Source organism: Sus scrofa, chromosome 8 (genome assembly GCF_000003025.6).
Source record: "Sus scrofa isolate TJ Tabasco breed Duroc chromosome 8, Sscrofa11.1, whole genome shotgun sequence".
NCBI lineage: Eukaryota > Metazoa > Chordata > Mammalia > Artiodactyla > Suidae > Sus > Sus scrofa.
In genome coordinates, this window is record NC_010450.4 from 119,536,230 (window position 1) to 119,552,990 (window position 16,761).

Consider the following 16,761-nt stretch of genomic DNA (forward strand, 5'->3'; position numbering starts at 1 on the left):
TTTTTTTTTTTTTTTTTTTTTTTTTTTTTTTTGCCTTTTCCAGGGCCGCTCCTGTGGCATATGGAGGTTCCCAGGCTAGGGGTCTAATCAGAGCTGTTGCTGCCAGCCTACACCACAGCCACAGCAACGCAAGATCCGAGCCACGTCTGCAACCTACCCCACACCTCACAGCAACGCCGGATCCTTAACCCACAAGTAAGGCCAGGGATCAAACCCACAACCTCGTGGTTCCTAGTTGGATTTGTTTCTGCTGCGCCAAGATGAGAACTCCTGCAGCCGGAATCTTAACCCACCGCAATACAGCGGGAATGCCTTAAAATTATTTTAAAACGTTCATTCTTTCATCCAGCAATTGTTGGTTGAGCCTTTGCTTTGTGTTAGCGATAGTAGCACTGAGACTGCCTCTGGTGTCAGTGCTACCTTTTCTCTGTTTCACACTTTTACCTTTACTGAGCCCTTACATGTGTTATTTGTGTGGCTCTCCTTTTAAAACTATGAGGTAGTTAAGAAAAGTTATATTGCCAGTCTTGGGATTAAGAAACTTTTCATAGGGTTGCAAAGATTGCCTCATTACAGGAAGTAAAGCCTAGGTCATTTCTTGCCCCTTTGTGGTACCATTTCATCGTAGGAAGAGCCTTGCTTACATAATTCCTGTGAAGTTTACTGTTGCCTCTGCAGGTCTATATATGGATCACTCAGCCCTAGGGCAAGCATACTGGTTTGTATCCTTCTAAGCCTGAGCCATGGTAATTCTATCCTTGAGCCCCCCCCCCCTTTTTTTTAATTTTTAGAAATATTTTTCTGAATATTACCAGCATTACATTTAAAAAATAAATTGAAAATATTTGATTTGGTCCCTAAACATTTTAGTATTCCTGATGTTTCTCTTTTTCTTTTGTGCCTTTGGCTTATCGAGTCTTGGCTTCCTTTTTTCTGTTTTATCTATTTGCATATCTGACTTCTTAACATTCCAGATTTAAATTCAAGGACCAACCTGCTTATTTTTCCTTCAGCACAGACAGAAATCTGAAGAAGGAGGGGAAAGAAGTAAAGCTGCCCATCGGACATATAATGGGCCTCTCTAATAGACCTGATTGAATTGATTACTCTAGCAGTTTACCCGGTGGAATAAAAAGCGTAAGGCACTCATCATTTAGTTATAAATTTATTCATTGCAAAGAGCCACATCCCATTAATTTCATGTAATTTGGTAATTCCCAGTAGCTGCTGCTGTAGTATGTGCTCCCCCTTGGTTTTGTTTAGTGATGTTCTCTGGAGAGAGGAGAACTCTATTGTGTACATAAACTTTAAAGGGCCAAAAGATTTTCAGAGCATTCACAGTTTTAACTGTAGCTTTGATCCTGCTTATATTCTCACCCTTAAAAATACTTGACAGTTTCTAAACTCAAGGATGTGTAGAACTGTAGAGTAAAATGATGTACAAACCAGTTGTTCTTGTGTTCCATTAGCTACCCCAAAAAGCAATTGCTCCTTTTACCCTCAATCTCTTTGATCAAACTATTGTAGACTCCATTCACTTAGGATCTAGCTGATGTCGGGGTACACTAAAATGTGCTTGAGCCCATGGTCACGCACCACCACAGGGGAGTATGTTTTAACCCTTACTGTGCCTGGAGAGTGTATATAGAATCCCTGTTGTAATTGATTACCTAAAGGAGTGATACTTTTTGACAAGTTAGCTTTAGTCAGTGTTGCACTATCAACTTTTTGCTTTGAATGCCTATTCTGTGTTCAAGGCCGGTAGCAGGATTAATGTGTCTTCATATTTTCTTTTACCATATGATTGAGGAAGAACTGGGAAAGCAGAGATGCATCATTAAATATGATCAGTTTTCACACTTTTGGTTTCTACTCATGAATTTGCATTTAACTATCGCTCTCATGTTTACCTTCTATTTGCTTTTCTCCATTGTTGCTTCTTGTTCCCAAATTGTGGTAATTAAATATCTTAACTCTCATGAGATCTTCTCCGGTGTCTGGATAGAATTATTTTCTTCTGGAGTTGTTGCTTTTCTTCTGTTTGTAAAGACAGAATTTTTAATTCTTTTTTTTTTTTTTTTAATTCTTGGTATGTGACATCAGTGAGTTTTTAGCACTTTAAGGAGTATTAAACAAAACGTTTAAATTTGGTTGGAAAGTAAAATTCAGCGAGACTGTGACTTCTTAAGAAAATGATTTATTTATTTGCTTCTGAGAAGAGATGTTTGTATTTGTAAATAGGAAGAAGCAAGGGAAGACCAAACCATCTAAGTTACATATGTAACCTTTCTCACTTACTGGCAGAAATAAACTTTTGTTTAAAGTTCTGCTTCTGGCATTCAGTGACTTCTCTCAATCTGTTTCCTGACCTTCAGTAAACTTTCTGTGAATAATAGTATTTGTAGATAGAGGAAGCTCATTTAGTTGTTGGCGATAGATGTGTATGTTTCAGTTATACTAGGGAGTACTGGCAAATCAGCAGATGGTTAGGTTAGAGTTTTGATCCTAAAAATAATTATGAGTCATCAAAGTGCCGGTAAAGTAATAATTGTGGAAGACATTCAAAACATCTTAGGTCAGAGAGAGAATTAAGTCTCAGAAGGCTAGGTGAGGGATAGTTGATAGGATACATTTGAGAACATAATTCCAGTTTCTGGTGAGCAGAGTAGATTCTCTCTTTACATTCGTTAAAATTGAAGGGCTTCCCACGCAAACAATCAAGATTCTAGCTTGTGGTATGAGATAACTATTGATTTTTGAAGTAGAAAAACTAGGATTTTTGAATCTTTAAGCTATGCACTCTGAGGTCTGCAAATAGCCCCGGGAGAGTTAAGTATTTTATATAGAGGAATGTAAGCTTCAATGTATTTCTTACACTTCCATTTTTAGTATTTTCCCTCATTTTTGATGTTTAAAATAAAACTTTTTTGTTATATATCTAAATTTTTAAATCATTTTATATAACAATATAATTATACTAAAGAGATTGTAAGCTTCTCTCTTGCTCTCTCTCTTTTTTTTTTTTTTTTTTTTTTTGGCTGCATCTGAGGCATATGGAATTTCCTAGGCCAGGGATTGACTCTGAGCTGCAGCTGAGATGGCAGTGCTGGATCCTTTAACCCATTGCGCCTGGCCAGGATCTAACCTGTACCTTTGCAGTGACGCAAGCCACTGTATTGGGATTCTTAACCCACTTGCCGCAGTGGGAATTCCTTTAAGCTTCTCTCTTAACTTAAAAATGAGATTTTAACTTTTCTTAACAAAGCTGAATTCTTTATTTCGTGAATTAAATTATTTTTGCCTGTAAGTAAATATTAGGTCTATTCTTAAGAAAAAAGTAGTTCAATGTGCATGATTAAAAGATATGAACTAGTCCACGACATCTATTTTAACCATACATTATATTCTCTATAAAAGTAAGAATAATTTTCTTGAGATATCTATAGAACTAATGTCATCCTCCTTTTAAGTGGTTTGTGGTCTCAGAGTGAAGGACAAGGTATTTAATCAGTTTAGGTAGTAATTTTTTTGTTTGACAGCTTAATAGGAAATAAACAGTGCGATGAAATGATGACTTGGTTTTAAAGCTTATTCACACATCTTTATTAAGAGATTAACTGTTGGCTTATGTTTTAAGAATGTGTTCATGTTTTGAAAGAAGGTATGAATGGATCTGTGGCAAAAAAAATTGATTTATTCTATAATATTTGTTGGCTGTTGTCTTGGGGCAAGTTGCTAGGAAATGGAGTCTGAGATTTGTGAATGCAAGGTCTACGGGGCAAGTACTGTCAAGATCTACACCTGTGGGCGACTGAAGCGGGTGAAGGTTGGAAAGAGGGAGAAGCTGGACCATGGTGCAGTTTCCATGGAGATGTGAGCCCATCTTATGGTGAGCTCTGGAGCTAGATGGCTCTTCCGAGTTGCCCCAGACGGAAGCGAGGTGACTGGCCTTTGCATTACTCCATCGACCAGAGAAGTGGTGCATCCTTGAGGGGTACAGTTGTGAACAGTCAACAACCAATGCTCCTGGAAGCTGGGGGAGGAGAGCCTTGATCCTAGAAGGGAGTCCTAAATGGGGGATCTGGGCAGCACGCGGCAGCATCTACTACAGTTGCCCAGTAAGAATCCAACTTTCATCTCAGCCAAAAAACAAACAAACAAGCAAACATGGTATTAAGAAGGCTTGTATTAACAAGTTAAAAATCTGTTATGAAGCTATGGATAAAAAATATGTTTAATTTATATTGATGGTAGTCAACCTAATCTTTATGCAAGCTCATTACTGGTTTGCTTTCTCTGGTATAAATTGATCTTGTATTTTACTTTACATGCTATTTTGAGTGGACATTGTTTAACCACTCAATAACTGAATCTCCACGTAACACCCAAACCCTTCACTCCCTGGAATGCTGATAAATCGAATTCACATGATTCAGCTGATGCAATGCTAATGTGATATTTCTCCACTCATGGGGAACTGTTACTATATGCACATTAGATTTGACTAATTGGGAAGTCACAGTGGCAGTTGTGATCTTTTCTGTTGGACTTGAAGTTTCCAGGACAACTCGTATTTTCAAACTAATAGAAGAAGGGTAGCCAGTGAAGGAAGACTTCTGAGGCCAGGTTTTTTGTTTTGTTTTGTTTCGTTCTTGGCTGCACCCAGCAGGTGGAAGTTCCTGGGCCAGGGGTGGAGCCTGTGCTGCAATTGTGGCGATGCTGGATCCTTTTAGCCTGCTGTGCCACATGGGAGCTTCCTCTGAGGATGCTTATTAATAATAATTATAACTAAGATAATAATTACTGTTACTTCTGATTATAATGATCCAGCTACCAAGTGCTTTGTATGGATTATTTTATTTAATGCTTATTAGTCTACTGTTGTAGGAGGTTTTGCATAGATTATGTGATATAATCATCATAATATCTCTAGGAAATAAGTTCTATTCTTATTCCAACTTTATAGATGAGAACACAGAAACTAGGGTCTTTACAAAACTAGTAAGCAGAAGAGCCAAGATTTTAAAAATTGGTGTTCTGAGTCCAAAGATGTTCTTAGGGACATGCTGATTATGTTTATTTGCAATAATATGTTGGTGGTAGAAGAATCAGGGATGATTGAAAAAAGAAATGTTCAGCAATTCAGAGGAAAAGAAACAATTTAAAAAAGTGCTCTCTTCTCACAGATACAGAAAACAAGCTAGTGGTTACCAGTGGGGAGAGAAAGGGAAGAAGGGGCGAGAAAGGGGTATGGGGTAAGAGGTACAAACGGCAGTGCATAAAATAGGTAAACAATAAAGATCTATTGTATGGCACAGGGAGATGTGGCCGTTATTTTCTAATATCTTTTAATGCAGTATAATCTATAAAAATAATCACTATGCCATATACCTGAAACTAATATAATATTGTGAAGCAATTATACTTCAGTTTTTTAAAAAAGTGTTTTCTTGCCTTATACAGATGGTGAAACTTAATAACTGTATCAGGGCAAGGGTCTGGCCGCCATCTGTTTCCATACTTGCTTCCCATTTTGGTTCTCCATGTGCCGCGTAGAGACATCGTCTCTTGGATCTCAGTAGTCCTCTACCTAAACCCTTTACTGGCTTCCTATTACATTTGAATATATGTTCTTTGCTGTTTGCTTTTTCAGACACAGATGGTGTCCCCACCCCAACCCCCTTCAACTTTGCTCAAGTCAACAAGGTTTCTTTCAGTTCTTCTAAATGTGAAGTTCTTTCCCACCTCAGGCTTTGCTCTTGCTGTTTTCGATGTCTAGAATATGCTTCCTTCTGCTTTTCATAGGGCTGAGTTTTTCTCAGTGACTGAAATGTCACTTCCTCAGCGGTTGCCTGCCCTGACCATACTATTTAAAGTTGATTTCTCCTTTTACTCTTCGTACTCTGTTTTATTCATCGTTCTCAACATCATTTGTGATTCTTTTATTTGTTCCTTTGGTTTTTTTCTTTCTAGATACTCTGTGGTATTACAGACACTCTGAGTCCAGGGCTGGTGTCTGTCCTGTTCCCTTGTTCCCCTTTCTTCAGTGTCTGGCCTAGTGCCTGGCAGAGTCCATGTTCATTCTGTGTTGTTTGAATAAATCATCAGCTCTGGTCATATGGTGGTCTTTATAGTCAAGCCATGGTGAATTGACTTTTAAAAAGTTTATTATTGAAGGAGTTCCCGTCGTGGCTCAGTGGTTAATGAATACAACTAGGAACCATGAGGTTGCGGGTTCGATCCCTGGCCTTGCTCAGTGGGTGAAGGATCCGGTGTTGCTGTGAGCTGTGGTGTAGGTCGCAGACATGGCTTGGATCCCGAGTTGCTATGGCTCTAGCACAGGCTAGCGGCTACGGCTCTGATTAGATCCCTAACCTGGGAACCTCCATATTCCGTGGGAGTGGCCCTAGAAAAGGCAAAAAGAAAAAAAAAATATTGAAATACAGTTGATTTATAATGTTGTGTTGGTTTCAGGTGTACAGAAAAGTGATTCAGTTATGTGTATATATATATTTTTTTACAGCCTTCCATTATAAATTATTACAAGATATTGAGTATAGCTTCCTGTGCTATACAGTAGGCTCTTGTTGATTATTTATTTTATACAAATGTGTATATTTTAATCCCACGCTCCTAATTTATCACCCACCCCGTCTTTGGTAACCGTAAATTCGTTTTCTATGTCTGTGAGTCTGTTTCTGTTTTGTAGATAAGTTCATTTGTATTATTTTTTTAGATTCTACATATAAGCCATATTGGTCTTTGGCTTTTTTTACTGTCCTTTTTTAGGTCCTTTCAAGGCAGAAAACAGATTTAAATTTGAATACAGAAAAATTTTCAATTTTATTGGAAAGTCATGTGGGCCCTTCCCAGTGCAAAGGGTGAATTGGTGTTAAAAGAGTTCATGTTTAAAGTTTATGTGTTAGGATTCCCATCGTGGCATAGCGGAAACGAATCCATCTAGGAACTATGAGGTTGTGGCTTTGATCCCTGTCTTTGCTCAGTGGGTTAAGGATCTGGCATTGCCAACATTGGATCTGATGTTGCTGTGGATGTGGCGTAGGCTGGCAGCTGTAGCTCCTATTACACTCCTAGTCTGGGAACCTCCATATGCCCCAGGTCTGGCCCTTAAAAGCACGCACACACACACACACACACACACACACACAGTTTGTGTTACGTTCTATAACATCAGTGGGAGAAGTACCTTTCTACACATAAGGTAAAACAATTTTAGACAAGTTGACTGTCAAAAACAATTATGTTGCGTTATTTTGGGGCAAGTATTAGTTGTATGAGAAATTGCTACCCCCTAAAATCCAATTATTTCAACTAGTTGTTAAAGAAAGTATACTAAAATGTTTACTGTTTACGATTGTTTGACAGCAAGATTTCAAAGGCCTTAATATACTGTATTAATTAAATGTGTTTACTGAGCATCTGCTATGTGCCCAGGCACCTTTGTGGGCCAGGCTTTAGGGATTTGGCAGAGAAATAAAAGCAACCTCTGTCTTTATGAAGCTTATAGTCTAGTGAATGGAGAGTGTTTTAATTAGCAATCATTTTCCATTGCACATGATTTTATAACCCCGACGCAAATGTATGTATTTTATAGTGTATAGTGCATATGTGTATAATTCTGATATTATTTAATGCAAATATAGATTTGGTAAATCTTTCAAAAGTCTGAAGTGACTTAGATTGAAGCTGACTTGTAGGGAGAATGGTCAACCTCATTACTCTTCTTTGAACCCCAAATGAGATGCCTTAAAATGCCATTTTCATTTAAATTTTCTTTTAAGGCAATTCAGCCCCCTACACCAAATGAATTAGACAGACTCAGCTTGTTGTTAAAGGGTTTAGTTTCTTAAATTGTGGAAGTTATGTATAATGGGCAGTTTAAATTTAGGTATATATTTTTACAAGTTTTATTATTTTGATACTATTTCACATGGTATCTTTCATGCATTAATAATTTGTATGTTAAAAAGCCAACTATTCTTATGATTCATTCACTAGTAATGTACGTATGATTGAAAAGTTTGTTGTAAAGAAAGCCTGTTTGCAGTAATTGTTTGCAAATAACTCGGTTGAAGCCTTCGTATTTCTTTTAAGCAGATTTTTGCTTCTTTAATAATTTCAGAATAACAGACTGTGAATTCATGGTTAGAAAACAGACCAGAGGAGAATTTGGTTTTCGGGCAAAAGCTTTGAGTGAAAGGTAATCATGCCATGCTAATATTTATCTTCTTGCATTTTTCACTTTGAACATATAAATTTTTCACTACCTTAACTATTAACTGCCTTAACTCATATTAAAACGGAATGACTTTCTATTAGTTTTAGTAATTTAGTACCACTAATTTAGTAGTACTTTGTGATAAGCAAAAAATAATTGATTCGTGGGGACTTGACTTAAAGCATTAAAAAAAAAAAAAAGACATGAGAAGGATTTCCTGTCGTGGCGCAATGGTTAATGAATCCAACCTAGGAACCATGAGGTTGCGGGTTCCATCCCTGGCCATGCTCAGTTGGTTAAGGATCCGGTGTTGCCATGAGCTGTGGTGTAGACTGCAGACACGACTCGGATCCCACGTTGCTGTGGCTCTGGCATAGGCCGGTGGCTATAGCTCCCATTAGACCCCTAGCCTGGGAACCTCCATATACCACAGGAGCAGTCCTAGAGAAGGCAAAAAAAGACCAAAAAAAAAAAAAAAAAAAAAAAAGACATGAGAATTTCTAGGTTAGGACTTCACAAAATTTCGTTTGCATTAAATACCTAATCATTTAGTTGACTTACTTATTTTTCTTGACTTTTAAACTCATACATAAAGGCCAGTTAACTCAATATTAGAGAGTAAAAGGTAAACATTGTAGACTAAATTCCCTAATTTACAGGTAGATTTTCAAAAGCTTTTTTAGGATTTATTTATTTGCATTTTCTAGAGTTCCCATCGTGGCACAGTGGAAACGAATCTGACTAGGAACCTTGAGATTGCGGGTGTGATCCCTGGCCTCACTCAGTGGGTTAAGGATCTGGCATTGCCCTGAGCTGTGGTGTAGGTCACAGATGTGGCTCTGATCCTGTGTTGCTGTGGCTGTGGCGTAGGCCGGCAGCAACAGCTCCGATTAGACCCCTAGCCTGGGAACCTCCATATGCCATGGGTGTGGCTCTAAAAACACAAAACACACACACACACACACACACACACATTTTCCTTAAAATATGCAAACAAAACATTATTCTAAATTGTTATAGAAAGTCAAATTAATAAAAGCATACCTTTTCTCTCTAAAGTGGTTATGATTTACTTTTAGTTTCCTGCTATATAAAGAGAAATTGAAGTTCCAGTTTGCTGGGTCAAGTTGGGAGACTTTCCTGGTTTTAGCACTTTGGAAAGACCAGCATTAGGAAACCGTCCTCCTTACTGCCAGGCAAACCAAGAGAGTTGCTACTCTGACGTCAAGTTTAAATTTCTTCCTACCTGTTTACGGTTCCATGCATGTTTCTGGATAGCCATTTTTTATGTTCGTATACTTTGAAATTCTTTCTAATGCAGATTTTCAGAGATTCATTTATATTTTAGGGATAGTCTTCAAATTTACTTATTAAGCAAGGTGCCCTTTCTTTTGAAAGTAGGCATAGATTCAAACAAACAAATAAACAAAAAACCCCCGCAAAAACCCAGACCTTATTTTTGTAGTTCACATTCTGTTTAGATAGTTGTTTTGAGAGAGGGTAATGTAATGTGTGGAATGATAGATAAATGCATAAATAAGAAATAAATTGAGAGATAATCTGGCAATAATGAATTTTAAAATGTCATTATGATGTTCATGTCGGCGACAATGCCTGGAAAGGAGGTATCAGTTTACATTGAAATCTTTTAAGTAAATATGAAGAGATCTGCCTGATTTTGTAAGATTTAATTACTCACACAGTATTTTAATACATGTTAGTTAATGTGTATAGTGTTCTTCATGTGTTGCTGAAGATTTCTCTTCTGCTGTGGGAATACCAAAATATATACTATTAAATTAAAAATAACATTGTAAATCAACTGTACTTCATTTAAAGTAAATAGAATAACATCAGTTTTAAAAATTGATATTTTCAGAATAAACAAAATAGTATTTTTTATTTAAAGTCATGAAACTATTTATACTCAAGAGTGTTAGGAAGAAGGTTTTATATAGAAATTGAAAAGCAGTGGATACTTCTCTTTCTATGAAACTGATCTGTAGTGGGACCAGCAAGCAGTTGAAAGGCAAGCATGTAAAATTTAGCTTGTAGGTATTTGGTTTACATGTGGTCACTCATAACTGTTCAGACCAACACTGACTCAAGTATGATGGAATTAGAGATGATCAGAGGCTTTAAAGTCTCCCAACAAGAGATTAAGCATTTTGCTACTGTTTGTGCTCCTAATAATTTTATTTTGCTCTTAGTATGGTTATTTTGAGGGAAGTAGCTACAGTTTTTAAAAGAAAAAAAAAAAAGCCAACCCCCCAATTTTATCTTAAATCCTGGCAGGCTAGATAAAAAAATGTGTGCCATTGGTCCCAGGAGGAACCAAGTGGCTCAGTCAGCACAATTCATCATTACCACTGGAAAAAATAACTCAGCATGTCTGCTCTGCTCCTGAGTCAGTGGCATCATATTCATATACTGACAGCACTTTTTTCTTTTTAGGAATTACCCTTTCTATCCTGGGCCAAAGCACATGGCAGTAAGATTAAATTAGGTATCAGAGTTCTAAAGAGTAAAGGCTGATGCTTTTATTTTAAATGAGTAATTCACTCCAAAATGTTGGGTAAGGTGCTGAGGTGATGACAGAGGTCAATCAGATATGGGTCTTAACCTCAGGGAGCTTTTGAGCTTATAGAAAATATGAAATATTATGAAGTAATATTTTTTAGCATTGAATGCTGGTTACAGATAACATGAAATGGTAGTCTAGGAGGCAGTGAATATTTCTGGTTGGGGGGGGCCGCTTTTATTTATTCTACGGTATGATTACTGCTATGCTCTAGTAGGCATTTTCAACAAGGAGATTTAATTGTAGCTCTAACTGATCCAAAAATCCATCAAAAATTTATTAATCACTTAGAATAAATGAGATATTTAAGAGAATAAGAGATGATTAGCACATGATTAAAGTTTTTTTTAAGTAAGTCATGGTCAGATATAACAAGTGTTTATAGTACAGTATGATTTTATGGGAGTTGGTTTATTTTTTGTGGCTGAAAACATTTTAATGGAGAAAAGTATATACAAACACACACAGACATACATATACACACACACATATATGTATATGAAATCAAGACCAGTTATAAATGTTTTCAAATACAGGTCTCCCCCTCCCCCCGCTTTGAATATCATTGACAGTCTTTCTTTTTCCCCATACTTTCCTTTGTCATCTTCTTACTTCTCTTATTTGTCCTATTTGTCTGAAAAAACAAGTACTGTCACTCTGAAAGCACCATCTACCTCCCTTTTAAGTTCCCTCCTTTTCTCTCTCTCCCTTTTCCTGCTGCCCTTTTTACCCCTGCTCTGTGGATTACACTGGGAATAAAATATAATACTGAAGGGAGCAATTAACTCAACATTTGGCCCTGGGATCAAGGTAGAGACTGACTAGCTTGTGACTAACTCCTAAGGGCTCAATTTATATTAATGCTGCCTTTAGATTTGCTTTCTTCATCTGATAGCACAGTGCCACACTCCCTAGTTGTTTATTCAAGTCAAGGTTTACTTTTGCAAAGAATGAGTAGATCCAAATAGGAAACAAATAAGGTTCTTGAAAAATGCCAGTTAGAAGAGGCTATCACAAAAGCACATAATTTTACTAGAATGCTTATTTGTATATATGAGGATACTTGGTAATTGCATTCTGAAGAACAATCAATTTCTTTGCATTGAGGAATCTGGAGCAGCAAGACCCTTTAATAGAGAGCCAGCTTCCTTGAAGTAGCCTTGAAATTCAGGCTGTCTTTTCTTTGGGACTGGATATTGACAGTTCCATTCAAAGCTGCAAGGCATTGTCTTTCAAATGTATTCTTTTTGTTTATGTGTAAATAATGTGTGTACAATACTGAATACAGATCTTAATTCCGAAAATTATATTCCCCTTTTAGCATTTCAAGGAATTGCTTTTCTGTTATTTATTTCTCAGCTTTTCTTGAATTATTTTTCAGGTGATCCTTAAAACTTGTTTTGTACTACTCTGCAGCACATGTTTGGAGAGATGGTTTCTTTAATTAGACTCAGTGTGTCATTCTATTTTATACTTCAGCCATTTGCAAGCCAATATAATATTACTGTAGAAATGGCTTATTATTTGAGTGCTGTTAAGTGGAGCAGTAGGAGTTTACATACCGGAGGTTTGATCAAAAATGAATTCCCCAAAAAGTCACTCACACTTTATTTGGAAAATCACGACCAATATCTAATGGGACAGCACCAACTGGACTTTTGGGAGAATTTGTCTTTGTAGCATTTATATCTATTTCCAGATCTTTTCTGATTAAATGATAATTTAGTTGCCATTGCTCTTGTTCCCTGGCAATTAATAAAAGAGACTCTTATACCTTGGATAGATTTCATCTCTCTTAGGGTTTGCCTGTCCTGATTCTAAAATTTAAATCTTTAATAGTTGGCCCTTTGTGAATTTCTGAAAAGTCCTTCTAATTTACAAAAGTGTCTTTTGAAAAAAAAGATCCTTGGCATGAAGGATTTTTCTTTTCTGATGAGCACGAAGAGACTTTGTTTTTATTTCTTGTGAACCAAATGAAAGAGTCCTAAGTTAAAACAATTTGAAAAGATAAAATGTGAAACTCCTTACTATGTAGTGTCTCTAATCAAGTCCCTGTAATGTTACTTAAGTGTTAAGTTTTTTAAGTTTCTAAATTTGAGATTGAAATGCTTTTTATTTAAATTAAATTCCATTGCTTTGTAAAGATTTCTGCAGATATTGTGGATGCTATCCTTTCATAATTTCAAATTGTGGTTTACTTCCCATAAGATTTTCAACATTGGGCATTTCAATAATTTTCATTCAGAAATTGAGATTTTTATAGTTCTGTAGCAGAGTCTCTGGAGGTACACCCTGAAAAAGTAGTCTCAGGGTGATTTCAAAGAGAATTTCCTATTTAGGTGACTAGAGAGTTCATGTCATGAAAAAGAAACTATATTCTGCATCCCTTGAAACACAAGTATTTTAGATATTTGTTCTCTGTTCTATTTATGTGTCTATTTCAAATATCCAGTATTACAGTTCAGTGTCAGTATATGCTACAGAGTGATCATCGTCACAAGTCCAGTTGCCATCTTTCACCTTACAGTTGACACCCTTCCTGAATTTTGCCTACCCTCTGACCTCCCAACCCCCTTCCCTTCTGGTGACCACCAATCTGTTCTCCGTATCTATGAGTTTTTAAATTTTATTTTATTTGTTCTTTTTTAAAAACATTTTACATGAGCGAAATCATAAGGTGGTATTTGTCTCTTTCTATCTGACTTATTTCATGTAGCATAATACCCTCAAGGCCATTCATGTTGCTACAAGCAGCAGTATTTCATTCTTTTTTATAGCTGAGTAATATTCCATCATGTGTATATTCTGCATCTTCTTTATGCATTTATCTGACCATGGACATTTAGATTGTTTCCGTATCCTCACTATTGTAAATAATGCTGCAGCGAACATAGAGGTGCAAATATCTTTTTGATTTACTCTTTTTGTTTTCCGTGTGTGTGTGCATGTGTGTGTGTGTGTGCGTGTGTGTGTGTGTGTATAGAGAGAAGTAAAATAATCTCCATATTGTTTTCCATACTTGTTGTACCAATTTATTGTACTGCCAACAGTTGCCTTTCTCCACATCCTCTCCAATATTTGTTATTTCTTGTCTTTTTGATAATAGCCAATATAATGTGTGAGGTGATATTTCATTGTAGTTTTGATTGCATTCCCCTGATAATTAATGATGTTGCACATCTTTTCATGTATCTGTTGGCTATGTCTTTGGAAAAATAGCTACTGGGCTCCAAGACCATTTTTAATCAGGTTGGTTTTTGTTGTTGTTGTGTTATATGAGTTCTTATATATTTTGGATATTAATCCCTCATTGAATATTTGCAAATATCTTCTTGTGTTCCGTAGGTTGCCATTTCATTTTGTTGATGGTTTCCTTCACTGTGCAGAAGCTTTTTAGTTTGATTTAGTCCCACTTGTTTGTTTATGCTTTTGTTTCCCTTGCCTTTGAAGTCAGATCCAGAAAAACATTGCTTAGTCCACTGTTAGTGAGGTTACTACCACACATGTTTTCTTCTAGGGATTTTATGGTTTTAGATCTTACATTCACCTTTCACCCATTTTGAGTTCATTTTTGTGTATGGTATAAGATAGTGGTCTAGTCTCATTCATTTGCAGGTGGCTGTCCAGTTTTCCCAATGCTGTTTATTGAAGAGACTGTGCTTTCTCCACTGTATGTCCTTTACTCCTTTGTTGTAGGTTAAATTGTCCTTATATGTGTGGATTTTTTTTATGGTTGTCAGTTCTTTTCCATTGATCTATATGTGTCTTTGTGTCTTTCAGTGTAAAGGTCTTTTCAACTCCTTGTTTAAATTTATCCATAGATATTTCATTCTTTTTGATGAAATTGTAAATGTGATTATTTTCTTAAATTTCTTTCCTATAAATTGTTATTACTGCATAGAAATACAGCAGTTTCTTGTGTGTGTGTGTGTGTGTGTGTGTGTGTGTATTTTTTTTTTTCCATCTTTTTAGGGCTTCACCCGTGGCATGTGGAAGTTCTTAGGCAAGGGGTCAAATTGGAGCTGCAGCTGCTGGCCTATCCCACAGCTACACCCTCTGTAATACGGGCTTTGAGCCACATCTGTGATGTACACCACAGTTCACAGCAATACCAGATCCCCAACATTGAGCAGTGCCAGAGATCAAAGCTGCATCTTCATGGATACTAGTCGGGTTCATTACTGCTGAGCCACAGTGGGAACTACAACAGTTTTGTATATTGATTTTATATCCTGTAACTTTACTGAATTCATTTATTAGTTGTAAGTATTTTGGTGGAGTCTTTAGGATTTTCTATATATAATATCATGTCATCTGTAAGTAGTGACAGTTTTATTTCTTCCTTTTTGATTTGGATGCCTTTTATTTATTTTTCTTGCGTTATTGTTATGGCTAGGACTTCCAATAAAATGTTGAATAAAAGTGATGAGAGTTTGTTAGATTTGGTTTGCTAATATTTTGTTGAGCATTTTTGCCTTGAATCATGTTCATCAAGGACAATGACCTATTATTGTCTCTTTTTTTGGTAGTACCTTTGTCTGGTTTTGGTATCAGGATAATGCTGATTGTTCATAAAATGTATTTTGAAGATTTCTCTGCTTTTTAATTTTTGGAAGATTTGAGAAGGATAGATATTAAATATTCTTTACCAGTGATGCTGTTTGGTCCTGGGCTTTTGTTTGTTAGGAGGAGATATTTGTTCTTTAGTCAGGAAAAGGACTTTATTTAAAATTCTTTATCATATTGAATTATATGTGCTGTAAAACTTAGCCTTATTTGGTCAATTACAGCTTCAGGCACTGAAAAGAGGATCCCCTTGAAAAGACCTGTTAGATGATGAGAGGCATTCTGTTTGTTATCTTTGAAGGACCATTATTTGTGATTAAAACATGAGGAAGGGAAGTTGAAATTAAATATACACTTATTTATTTGTTTATTAATTCTTTCACTTAGTTAATTCAGCAAACACTTATTGACTGGGCTTGTATATTGCTAGGTACTAAGCTAAGTATTCAATGATACATAAAGTATTTCTTAATTTTTTAGCAGTTACACTTTATTTATTTATTTATTTTCGTCTTTTTGCCTTTTCTGGGGCCACTCCCATGGCACATGGAGGTTTCCAGGCTAGGGGTCCAATCGGAGCTGTAGCTGCCAGCCTATGCCAGAGCCACGGCAATGTGGAATCTGAGCCGTGTCTGCAACCTACACCACAGCTCACGGCAACACCGGATCCTTAACCCACTGAGCGAAGCCAGGGATTGAACCCGCAACCTCATGGTTCCTAGTCAGATTCGTTAACCACTGAGCCACGATGGGAACTCCCTAGCAGTTGTACTTTAAAGTGAGAGAAAAACAGTTGATAAATAATTGTAGCATATATGTGAATACATAATTTGGTATATAAAACAAGAGAAGAGAATTTACAGATGATGAGAAAGCAGGTGTCAGATATAAGGGAAGAATTTAGTTGAATTTTAAATTATCCATAATTCAATGAGTCTCTTAAGAAAGTGATCAGCATTTATTTTCCTAAGAAGATTTTAAGTATGGTGTGAGCTTTCTTTCTTTCAAAAGTGTATTGCTTTTATTAAATAATATAATTTATATGTGTGTATATATACACATATATTATAGGTAAATATCTTTCTGTGTGTATGTACATATGAATGTGGAAATCTATATACCATATATCCAACATTAGAGTAATCGATAGGCCCACAGTTATCTTATTTTGGGGGATGCTTTTTTATAGTAGACCTTGTTTAATTATAAAGGATTGTAAACTCTTGTGTCTTTGATACTATACACTGTCCATCACGTAAAAACATAATCTTATTCAATCACAGGCTTCTGGTGGTATGTCAATTTTCCTTTCTCTACCCGAAATTATAATGTTTCATGATATCAATATTTCTCAGACATTTATATCAAAAGACGA

At 36.3% G+C, this 16,761-nt stretch overlaps 1 protein-coding gene across 5 annotated transcripts in view; it reads left to right on the plus strand.

The window, feature by feature from the left end:
• Positions 1 to 16,761, plus strand: part of PPP3CA (protein phosphatase 3 catalytic subunit alpha) — a 325,435-nt gene that overhangs the window by 107,049 nt on the left and 201,625 nt on the right. Inside the window, exon 1 of one of the 5 annotated variants that reach the window (XM_021100473.1) lies at positions 8,198 to 8,221. The gene's annotated coding sequence lies outside the window, so the exon portion shown is untranslated. 5 annotated transcript variants of the gene reach the window in all.